Source organism: Canis lupus, chromosome 2, assembly GCF_048164855.1.
Source record: "Canis lupus baileyi chromosome 2, mCanLup2.hap1, whole genome shotgun sequence".
NCBI classification, from domain to species: domain Eukaryota; kingdom Metazoa; phylum Chordata; class Mammalia; order Carnivora; family Canidae; genus Canis; species Canis lupus.
In genome coordinates, this window is record NC_132839.1 from 17,962,579 (window position 1) to 17,975,376 (window position 12,798).

The following is a 12,798-nucleotide window of genomic DNA, read 5'->3' on the forward strand; positions in this document are numbered from 1 at the left end:
CCTCCTTCTGACGGCTGCTTCCTGTACTTGTGCGCGCACTCTCACTCTGTCAAATAAATAAATAAAATATTTTAAAGTTTTTTTTTCTTAAATATCTGCCTAAAATCATTCTCTTTGTAGGTCTGGGAATGCATTTTGTGTTTTCTGCAACTAACCACCTCTATTCAAATATATCATGTCAAGAAAGCAAGAGTTAAGACATATTGTCTGACAACCAAAGCAGGATTTTTAAGTCCAATCTAAATAGTAGGCTTGATAGCTAGGTTTGCTGAAGAGATAAAAAAATACTATTCAAATTTAGTTCTATAATATAAGATGGGATTTAAGACATACTATCCTTAAATATGGCACCGAGGTATGTTTAAATTTTAAACTGAAGGAGTATGAGAAAATGGCAGAACCAGGAAGGTCACAATGACCTCCTCCAAATCGCCCTTCTTCTCTGAAAGCAAGAGATAAATCTCCTCCATGAAAGGTACACTTGCTGTACCAGGAGGAAAGAAACCATTCTTATCACCAAAGAGAGAGAATTTGGGGGCTAAAAAATCTGTACAAACAAATCTTATTAAATTAACCCTTCTCTTCCTACTTCTTCACCATTTACTACTTCTAACTCAAACTCCTTTGTTTTCTCAATTTTTCACAAATTTATTGTTATTTCTTTGTCTAAAGTATTTAAAAGCTTCTTGCTCTGATGACTACTTTGGTTGTTTATTTTCTTATGAAGGCTCCCATGTAGATATAAAAATTCAATATAACTTGTACGCTTTTTTCCTGTTAATCTATTTTTCTCAGGTTAATTTTCAGAACCAGCCAGGAATCCTCAGAGTTGAGGAAAATATTTTCCTCCCCTATATTAACAAGAAGCAAATTAGAGCATTTTTTGATAGAGTCTTGAAGAAGGCAAAATTCTAGTGTCTACAACATCACTATGACTATGGAACAAGAAAAAGACTCAAATGAGAAGCAAAGATTGAAGTGTGTGTATTGATCTCCTGTGTCCTTGTTTGGTCCCAGAGTGGAGAGCAGGTAAGATCATGAAATGTAAAAAAAAGAGCCTTTGTCTCACTTCTGGAGGGAGAGTCCCTTGGAGGGTGCCCCAAAATAGAATGTTGGGAGTGTCCATATCAGAGAAAGTCTTAGTGAAAAGCTATTTAATGAGAAGGAAGCCAGGAGTGTTACTTTCCTGAGTGCATGTGATAGTGTGATTTATAATAAAAATATATATATATGTTTTTGGTCCTTTTCCATATGCCTTGCACAAAACCCTCCTAAAATCCTTGGAATTTCATAAGTAATAAAAACAATAAAGATTTCTATTGTTTTTAGAGAAGCCCCTTTCAACTACACTAGAGTTTATGCTAATGAAGTGACTTTTAGAAAGCTCCTAAGAATGGGAGCTGGTTGCCAGGGGAACAAAACATTTGATTAGAAGGTTGGAACTTTCAGCAACTACTTCCCCACCCCCCGCATCCAGGGAGAGAAGAGAAGCTGGAGGTTGATTCAATCACCAACTGCCAATAATTTAATCAGCCATGCCTATATAATGAAGCCTCCTTAATAACCCAAAAGAACAAATATAGGAGAGCTTCTGAGTTAGTGAACAGGTGAATGGTGCAGAGTGGCACTCCCTATAGCAGGCTTGCAAGCTTCTTGTTCCTTTCTCCCACAGCTTGCCCTACACATCTCTCTGGCTGTTCTTGAGCTATATACTTTTGTAATCATGCAACAATGTAGTAAAGAAAACATTTTCTGGGTTTTGTGAGCTGTTGTAGCAAATCAATGGAACCTAAGTTTGGGGATCAGGGAACTTCCAATGTATAGCCTGTCAGTCAGAAGTACAGATAACATCCTGAAAGTGGTGACATCGGATGATCAGAGTTGGAGTACTGAGAGTAGAGGAAGCCCACAGAAGTGTTTTACCTTTACAGCACCTTTTAAGTCCTACATGATATGTATGAGACCAAATGTTTCTGTGTATCACAAAGTGGCACCATATAAAGGAACTGAACTGAGAGCCATGAAGCATGCCATGAGGGCTACTATAGAAAAGCCCGAAACGAGGCTATAGCAGAAGCTGTGGTATTGCCTGGGTAAGCAATGAGCCAGATGAAGGAAAATGGCAGATGCTCAAAGGAATTTCATATCCAATGAGATTCTTACTGAAATGAATCAGCCTGTAGCACAACAGTATCCTAGCCAAACTAACAAACAGCAGATCAAAAGTTAGGCTAGAAACACAATCATATTAGCATCAGACACCAACAGTATCTATTGATGATCAGGGATGATAAATTTAGATCTCATATCTTACCAGTCTAGAGAGCAATTATTCTACAGGAGAAATGTGATGACAAAAAGGATACAAGAAGACATCAAAAATACTATATCCTGGGGCACCTGAGTATCTCAGTCTTTGGCTCAGGTCATGATCCCAGAGTCCTGGGACTGAGGCCCACATTGTGCTCCCTGCTCAGTGGGGAAACTGCTTCTCCCTCTCCCTCTGCTCCTCTCCTGCCCTCCCCAGCATATGCTCTCTTTCTCTTGCTCACTCTTTCTCTCCCAAATAAATGAATAAACTCTTTTTAAAAATACCATTTTTTTTCAACCTCCACAAGGTAATGAAAAACACATACCATCCTTATATAGCCTGATACCAGTGGAGAAAAACAAAGAGAAAAAGAACCCACAGTTAACCACACCTGCCTTTAACTATCCCATTCAAGTCTCACTTAGCTCATCAGACAAATATCCTTCATAACAGTATAAGAAACCAACTCAAATTAGCAAAAGAAAAAGAAAACTGAAAAATGCAGTGTTAATCCACCTTCAGTTGCTTAAACAATGACCTCAGGAATCAGTATCTTATAAACTCAGTTATGGGTTTTGTTTTTGTTTTTGTTTTTTTAAGATTTTATTCATTTATTTGAGAGAGCATGGGCAGTGGGGAAGGCCAAAGGGAGACAGAGCAAGAAGCATCAGGGTTTTTTTCTCTATAGTTGAGTCCATTTCTTACTTTGCCTCTTTTTTTCCCCCTTTGCTCCTTTGTTTTTTCAAATACCACATATGAGTAAAATCATATGGTATTTGTCTTTCTCTGGCTGACTTATTTTGCTTCATGTAATAATCTATCCACATTATGCAAATTGCAGGATTTTATGATTTTTATCACTTCTTTATCCATTTGTCAATAGACATTTGGACTTCTTCCATAACTGGGCTATTGTTGATAATACTATTAACATTGGGGTGCATCCTTGGTGATCCCTTTTAAAAGGGTGTATCCCTTTTAATTACTATTTTTGTATTCTTTGGGTAAATACTTAGTAGTGCAATTGCTAGATTTTATGGTAATTCTATTTTTAACTTCTTGAGGATCCTCCATACTGTTTTCCAGAGCAGCTGCACCAGTTTGCATTCCCACCAACAGTGCAAGAGATTCCCACTTTTCCACATCCTCACCAACAAACCTATTGTTTCTTGTGTTGATTTTAGTAATCCTTATAGGTATGAGCTGATATGTCACTATAGTTTTATATGTATTTTCCTGATTATCAATGATATTGAACATTTTTTCCTGTTTCTTTTGTCTCTATATACAACTTCTTTGGAAAAATGTTTATTTGTGTCTTCTGCTTATTTTTTAAATGGATTATTCATTCTTAGGTCTTGAATTTTATAAGTTCTTCATGTAGTTTAGACACTAACCCTGTATCAGCTGTGTCATTTGCAAATACCTTCTCCCATTCCATATCTTTTAGTTTTGTTGATTGCAGAAACTTTTTATCCTGATTAAGTCCCATTAGTTTATTTTTGCTTTTGTTTCCCTTGCCTCAGGAGACATATCAAAAAGCAGTTGCTATGGCTGACCTCAATTTTTATGCTTTCAAGTCTCACATTTAGGGCTTTCCTCCATTTTGCATTTACTTTTGTATATAGTGTAAGAAAATGATCCAGTTTCACTTTTGCACATTGCTGTCCATTTTTCCCTGGACAGGTTTTCCCATTGGATATTGTATCCTGCTTGTTGAAGATTAATTGACCATATAATTGTAGGTTCCTTTTTGGATTTTCCATTCTGTTCTATGTATCTATGTATCCACTTTTGTGACAGATTCATACTGTTTTGATCACTACAGCTTTGTAATATAACCTGAAGTTCAGAATTATGATGCCTCCAGCTTACTCTTTTTCAAGATTGCTTTCGCTATGCAGGGTCTTTTGTGGTTCCATTCAATTTTTTTTTTTAGAATTTTTTATTCTAGTTCTGTGAAAAATACCATTGGTATTTTGATAGAAATTGCATTCAGAGACATCTGACTGGCTTGGATCAGCAGTTGAGCGTCTGCCTTTGGCTCAGGGCATGATCCTGGAGTCCCAGGATCCAGTCCCACCTCGGGCTCCCTGCAGAGAGCCTGCACCTCCCTCTGCCTATATCTCTGCCTCTGTCTCTCTCTCTCTCATGAACAAATAAATAAAATCTTTAAAAAAAAAAAAAGAAAAGAAAAGAAATTGCAGTGTGTCGATTTTTTTGGGTAGTAGACACTTTAACAATATTTGTTCTTCCAATTCATGAGCACAGAAAGTCTATCCATTTCTTTGTGCCCTTTCAATTTCTCCCACCAGTGTTTTATAGTTTTCAGAGCATAACTCATTCACCTCTTTGCTTAGTTTTATTTCTAGGTATCTTGTGTTTTGTACAATTGTAAACAGAGTTGATTCTTTAATTTTTCTTTTTCCTGCATTATTAGTATATGCAATGGATTTGTGTACCCTGATTTTGTATCCTGCGACTTTACTGAATTTGTGCATCAGTTCTAGCAGTTTTTTAGTGGAGTTTTCAGCCACCCAGCCTACCCTGTTTCTAAGAATTTATTCATTATTTTCAGGATATCCAATTTGTTGGCATATATTTTTTTTGTAATATTCTCTTATACTTATTTGTATTTCCGTAATGTTATTTTTTCTCTCACACTTGTGATTTTTGAGTCCTCTTTTTTTTTCCTTTCTCTTTTCTTTTTGATAAATCTAGCTAGAGGTTTATCAATTTTATTAATTTTTTCAATGAACCTGCTCTTGGCTTCATTGATACATCCTACTGAGTTTTTTGTTGTTGTCGTTGTTTGTTTGTTTTAGCTCCACTATCATTTATTTCTGCTCTAATCTTTATTATTTCCGTCTTTCTTCTGGCTTTAGTTTTTTTATTTTCTTTTTCTTTTTATACCTCCCATATGTGTAAGACTAGGTTGTTTATTTGAGAGTTTTCTTGCTTCTCAAGATAGGCCTAAGGCTTGTATTGCTATAGATTTCCCACTTAGGACTGCTTTTGCTGCATCTCAAAGGTTTTTGAACAATGTGTTTTCATTTTAATTTGTTTCCATGTATTTTTTTTTTATTTTTATTTTTTTATTTTATTTTATTTTTTTTGTTTCCATGTATTTTTAAAGTTCTTTTTGATTTCCTGGTTGACACATTCATTGTTTACTAGTATGTTGATTAACCTCAATGTATTAGTGGTCTTCCAAGCTTTCTCTTGTGGCTGACTTCTAGTTTCATAGCATGGATCAGAAGAGATATCTTGTATGATATCAATCTTTTTTGTATTTGTTGAGGCCTGCTTTGTGACCTCTTATATGACCTATTCTGGAGAATGTTCCATGTGCATTTGAAAAGAATGTATATTCTGCTGTTTTAGGAGGAATGTTCTGAATACATCTCTTAAGTTCACCTGGTCCAGTATGTCATTCAAAGCCATTGTTTCCTTGTTTATTTTTCTGTTTAGATGATCTGCCCATTGGGCAGCCCCAGTGGCCCAGTGGTTTAGCGCCACCTTCAGCCCAGGGCATGATCCTGGAGACCCGGGATTGAATCCCATGTCAGGTTCCCTGCATGGAGCCTGCTTCTCCCTCTGCCCGTGTCTCTGCCTCTCCCTCTCTCTCTGTCTCTCATAAATAAATAAATAAATAAATAAATAAATAAATAAATAAATATCCTTTAAAAAAAAAAAGATGATCTGCCCATTGATGCAAGTGGGGTGTTAGATTCTTCTCTTATTATGGTGTTATTATCAGTCAGTTCCCTGTGTTAATTGTTTTATATAATTGGGTGCTCCCATGTTGGGTGGCATAATTTATAATTGTATCTTCTTGGATTGTTCCTTCTATGCTTTTATAATTCCCTTGTCCCTTTTGTTTATGATCTTTGTTTTAAAGTCTAGTTTGTCCAACATAAGTACTGCTACTCCAGATTTCTTTCAATAACCATTTGCATGGAGAGGAACAGAAACACTCTCACACCAGGGAGCTTGCATGGGGAAGACAACTCCCCATAACATTTGGCTTTGAACATCAAAGGGCCAAATTTCATGAGTTCTTAAAATTAGCTGGGCTTCAAACCTGTAACTTTAAAAATCACCAAGCCCAAGAGAGCTCGAATGGGTGAGGGGAAACGGAGTCCTGGCCCTGAAGAGACAGCACAACAAACACCTCTCCAGAGATATAGAAGAAAAATTTGAAAATTTCCTGGCCTATATGGGAGGGATATTTGTTTACTAATCTTGGAGCACATGCTGGAGCATCAGGGATCCTTGGGAGATTTCTCTAGGAATAAGAGAACTGGCAGGTGCCATTTTTCTCCTTTTCCCCAGCATAAACAAAGGAATGCCTGTGAGAACCAACACAACTTGCTAACAGTATGTCCCACCCACAGGTACATGTCTCATTCAGCTAGGCCTCAGCTCCAGGTATACTCCCAAAGAAGACCTACCTAAATTTTGCTAACAGCTTATATCCTGCCTCCACATGCTTCTGCAGATCCAGGCCCTCCAACCTGGCCTGCCTCAGTCTAGCAGCTGTAGGTCCCCTCACTCCAGCAGGGACATTGTTGGTATCATATGCCCCACCTCCATATTCTCCTAGACAGTGCTACTGAATCCCTGGCAAATGCCTGGTTTAACTCAACTTAAGCCCAAAGAGGTTCCTGACTTGCCCACTAACAACACAGGGACCAAACAAGGCTCACAACAGACAAAGAGAGGCATTGCAGAAGAAGGGATGAAAGGAAAAGAGGCTTACCCACAACAGGGGGGCATATACCACACACATAGGAGATACCCTTCAAGTACAAGGATCTGGTGAACAAAGAACATTGCACTTCAGGGCACTACAGACCTCTTCTACATAAGGCCACTGCTTTCAGAACAGAAGATATAGTTTATTTTCCTAAAACACAGAAACAAACACAGAGAGTTAGACAAAATGAGTGGACAGAGGAATCTGTCCCAAATGAAAGAAAAGACAAAATCATAGCCAGAGACATAAGCAGAATAGAGATAAGTAATGTGCCTAAGAGATAATTTTGAGTAATGGTCATAAAGATGCTGACTAGACTCGAAAAAAAGACTGGAGGACCATAATGAGACCCCTAATGAAGAGATTTAAAAAAAACATAAAAAATAATCAGATTTGAAAAACTCAAAACAAAAAAAATACAATAGAATAAATAGTACACTAGTGAAAGCATAAGAATGCATCAGTGACTTGGAGAACATGGTAATGGAAAACCATCAAACTGGATAGGAGAAAAAAATAATAATAATTTAAAAAAGAAAACAGACTTAGATAACTCATTGACACTATCAAGTGTATAAACATTCATATTATATAGGATAAAGGAAGGAAAAGAGAGGGAAAATGGGGCAGAAAATTTATTTGAAGATAGCTGAAAACTCTACAAGTATGCTGAAGGAGACAGAAATCCAGATCCAGGAGGAACAAAGAGCCCTCAACAAAATCAACCCAAGGATGCCCAAACCAAGACACATAGTAATTAAAATAGCAAAAACTAGTGATAAAGAGAGAATTTTAAAATCAGTAAAAGAAAATAAAACAGTTACATATAAGGGAAAACGCACAAAATTATCAGCTGATATTTTATCAGAAACTTTTAAGCCAGAAAGGACTGGCATGGTATATTCAAACTGCTGAAACAAAAACAAAAACAAAACCAAACCTGCCTCCAAGAATATTCTATCCAGCAAGGCTGCCATTCAGAATAGAGGGAGAGGTTAAGAGTTTTCTAGACAAGAAAAGTTAAAGGAATTCATTAACACTAAACTAGCCCTACAACTAATGCTAAAAGAGATTCTCTGGGTGGAAAGGAAATACCATAAGTAGGAGTTAAAAAAAAGTAGGAAACACAAAAGCAGTAAAAAAATTGTATATATCTGTAAAATCAGGCAAGGTATTCAAAATATCAAAGGATATAAATTATGACACCTATATACCTAAACCATGGTGGAGAGAGGAGTAAAGAACGAGTTCAAACTTAAGTGATCAAGTTAATATAGATTGATAAATGCTAAGGTTTATATACAAATCTCATGATAACCACATGTCAAAAACTGCTAATAGACCTGCAAAAAAATAAGGAGCAAGGAATCCAAGTATATCACTGAAGAAAGCCAACAAAGCATGAGATAAGAGACCAAGATAAAAATGGAACAGAAAAGCCACAAATACAACCATAAAGTAAACAAAATGCAAATAAATACATACCTATTAATAATTACTTTGCATGTAAATGGACTAAATGTTCCAATCAAAAGACATAGAATGACAGTGGCTAAAAAAGCAAGACTCATTTATATGCTGCTTAAAAGAGACAAATTCAGGCCTAAATACACATGCAGATTCAAAGTGAAGGGACAGAAAGATATTTATCATGCAAATGGATGTGAAATAAACCTAGGATGGCAGCACTTGTATCAGACAAAGCAAACTTTAACAACAACAACAACAAAAAAACATAACAAGAGACAAAAAATGACACTAAATAATCATAAAAAGAAGAATTTAATAAGAAGATATAACAATTGTAATGATTTATTCATCCAATATGGGGATACCCAAATACATAAACAGCTAATAACAAATATAAATAAAGTCATCAATAGTAAATATAGTAATAGTAGAAGACTTTAACATCCCACTTACATCAGTGGATAAATCATTTAAACAGAAAAATCAGGAAGGAGGTAATGGCTTTGAAACATACATTGAACTAGATGGATCTAACAGATATATTTACATTACAACCTAAAAGAGCAGAATACAATTTTTTTTTTCAAGTGCAATGGAACATTCTCCAGAACAATTCACATATTAGGCCATAAAACAAATCTCAACAAATTAAAAAAGATAAAAGCCATACCATATATATTTTCTGACCACAGTACTATGAACCTAGAAATTAACTGCAAGAAAAAAAAATTCAAAGACCACAACACATGGAGGTTAAGCAATAAGCTTCTTAACAATGACTGAGTCAATCAAAAAAGCAAAGAGGAAATTAAAAAATACATGGACACAAATGAAAGTGAAACACAATGGTCCAAATCTTTGGGATATAGAAAAGGCTGTTCTAGAGTGAAGTTTGTAGCAATAAAGGCAAGGAAAGTCTCAACAAACAAACAAACAAACAAAAACAAAACAAAACTCAATCTTACATATAAAAAGATTAAAAAACAAAACAAAACAAAAAGAAAAACCAAACCCCAAGCCAGTAGAAGGAAGGAAATAATCAATATTATGGCAGAAATAAATGAAATAAAAACTAAAAACGTAATAGAACAGATCAATAAAACCAGGAGGTGATTCTCTGAAAAATAACAGAACTGATAAATCACTAGCCAGAAATATAAAAAAAAAAAAACTCAAATAAAATCACAAATGAGAGGAGAAATAATAAACCAACACCATAGAAATACAAAATATTATAAGAAAATATTGTGAAAAATATGTCAACAAATTGGACAACTTAGAAGAAAGGACAACTAGAAACATGTAATCTCCCTAAAGAGAATTAATAATAAACAGAAAGTCTGAATAAACTGATTACAGCAATGAAATTGAATCAGTAATAAACTCCCAATAAATAAAAATCCAGGACCAGAAGGCTTCATAGGTGAATTCTGCCAAATAGTACAGAAGAGTTAATATCTATTCTTCTCAAACTATTCCAAAAAAATAGAAAAGGAAGAGAAAAATTCAAAATTCATACTACAAGGTTTGTATTACCCTGATACCAAAACTAGATAAAAACAAAAAAAGAGGGCAGGCCACTATCTCTGATGAACACAGATACAAAACAACACAAAATATCAGTGAACTTAATTCAACAATACATTTAAAAAAATCATTCACCATGATCAAGTGGGGTTTACCCCTAGGATACAAAGGTGGTTCAGTATTCACAAATTAATCAACCTATACATCATATCTATAAGAGGTTAAAAACCATATGATCATTTTAATACATGCAGAAAAAGCATTTGACAAAACACAACATCCATTCATAATAATAATTTTTAAAACCTCAACAAAGTGGATTAGTGGGAACTTACCTCAATATAATAAAGACCACAGCAAAATCACACTCAATGGGAAAAACTGAGAGCTTTTCCCCTAAGGTCAGGAAGAAGACAAGGATGTACACTCTCACCACCTTTATCCAACACAGTACTGGAAATACTAGCCAGAGCAATCAGACAACAAAAGAAACAAAAGGTATCTAAATCAATAAGAAAGAAGTCAGATTTTCGATATGCAGATGATGTGATGCTACATATCAAAACCTTAGAGTTTTTTTCAAGCTCATGGATTGGAAGAATAAATATTGTTAGAGTGTCATACTACCGAAAGCAATCTACAGATTTAATGTAATCACTTACAAATTGCCAAAAGCATTTTTCACAGAACTAGAACAAATAATCCTAAAATTTGCATAGAGCCATGAAAGATCCTAAATAACCAAAGCAATCTTAAAAAAAAAGAACAAAACTAGGCAGCCAAGGTGGCTCAGCGGTTTAGCACTGCCTTCAGCCCAGGGTGTGATCCTGGAGACCCCGGATCGAGTCCCACATTGGGATCCCTGCATGGAGCCTGCTTCTCCCTCTGCCTGTGTCTCTGCCTCTCCCCCACCCCAACCCGTCTCTCATGAATAAATAAATAAATAAATAATCTTAAAAAAAAAGAACAAAACTGGAGGTATTACAATCCCTCAAGATACATTACCAAGTTACAGTTATGAAAGCAGTATGGTACTGGCACAAATATAGAACATAGATCAATGGAACAGAATAGAGAATCCAGAAATAAACCTATGATTATACAATTAAGTAATCTTCCAAAAAAGGAGAAAAGAACATGCATGGAGAAAAATACAGTAGCTTCACCAAATGGTGCTGAGAAAATTGGATAGCTACACACAATAAAAATGAAACCACACCATATATTTAAAAAAAAACAAAACTCAAAATGCTTAAGGATATGAGACCTGAAAACACACCACCACCACCACCCAGACACACACACACACATATGGACTATTACAGCCTCAAAAAAAAAAAAAAAATGAACTCCTGCATTTGCAGCAACATGGATGAATCTATAAGGAACTAAGCTAAATGAAATGTCAGAGAAAGACAAATATCAATGATTTTACCCATATATGGAATTTAGGAAACCAATAAAAGAAAAGAAGTGACATACTAAGAAAGAGATTCTTAACTATAATGAACGTAGGTGGATGGAGTTGGGTGAAATAAATAAGAGAGATTAAGAATACACTCATCAGGGCAGCCCTGGTATCTCAGAAAACACTCATCATATGATGAGCACTGAGCAATGTATACAATTGCTGAATCACTATATTGTATACCTGAAACTAATATAACACTGTATATGTCAACTATACCAGAATTATTTCTTTAATTTAAAAAGAATATCCTTGGATAGTAAGAAATAGCATGTGTGTTGGGGTAGGGATTCTGGGGAAAGTAAACCAAATAAGAAACTAAGAATGCTGAAAATAAAATATTTAACTGAAAATTAGGGATACTTTTCATGTTAGATTTAATAACTAATACAAATCTGAAAATTAGTAAAGTGATGAGAAAAATGTAAAATTCATATTTCAAAAATGAACATGAAGGAATTTCCTATAATTCCTCAAAATCAATTAATTAGAAATACTTATTGCAGTGTCATATTGAAATATGTCTACTTTATAATACCATGCCTTCTGTTTCAGACTGCAATTGTAGCATGAAAAAATGTTTAACAAGAAAAATACCTTATGTGTTTATTAATTACCGTCTTAGACTGAACTAATATTTTCATATTTATTTTTGCTAATCTTACAAAATATAAAATGTTTTTCAAGAAATTGAAATGCATATTTACAAATGGAATGGGAAAGATGTAGAGATAAATCTGGTTAGGAAATTATTATGTGAGTTCAGGTGACATGTGGAACAGTCACAATTTGTGGGTGAAACAGAGGGAAACTATGGAGGTTTCCCAGATATTAAAATCTGAATTCCACAGTTATCCAGGAAAGGAAATCTCTTACAAGCAGAGAGCGTCAGCTAGGCACTACCTCTTACCACCTTCATCCCTCTTCCCACATCTCATGCTTTTTTGTGCATATGCATGTTTTAGTTAAATCACTGACAAGGAAACTACCAGCCTTATGTTTCCACTAATGTTAAGAACAGCACATAGAATTTGTAATGTTAAGCATAACAGCTGATCATACTATAGAGGAGTAGAAAAGGAGAAAAAAATGATGCCATTAACCATGCAAATGTGTACCACATCTGTACTAAATTGTCATTTGCATGAATACGGCTAAGGCAAGCAGGATTACTGTCATTAGAGCAATGCTGTTTGCATTGCTATATTGTACTTAAGGTTGTGTGGGTGTTTCCATTTATAATGCCCCCCTTCTTTTTAGGAG

At 35.2% G+C, this 12,798-nt stretch overlaps 1 long non-coding RNA gene across 3 annotated transcripts in view; it reads left to right on the plus strand.

Moving 5' to 3' along the window:
* Nucleotides 1-911: 911 nt before the first annotated feature.
* Nucleotides 912-12,798, plus strand: part of LOC140613107 (uncharacterized) — a 45,213-nt gene continuing 33,326 nt past the window's right edge. Inside the window, exon 1 of one of the 3 annotated variants that reach the window (XR_012014241.1) lies at nt 912-1,029. This is a non-coding gene — a long non-coding RNA (uncharacterized lncRNA). The remainder of the gene's footprint in view (nt 1,030-12,798) is intronic. The other 2 variants (XR_012014242.1, XR_012014243.1) reach the window with 2 other exon arrangements.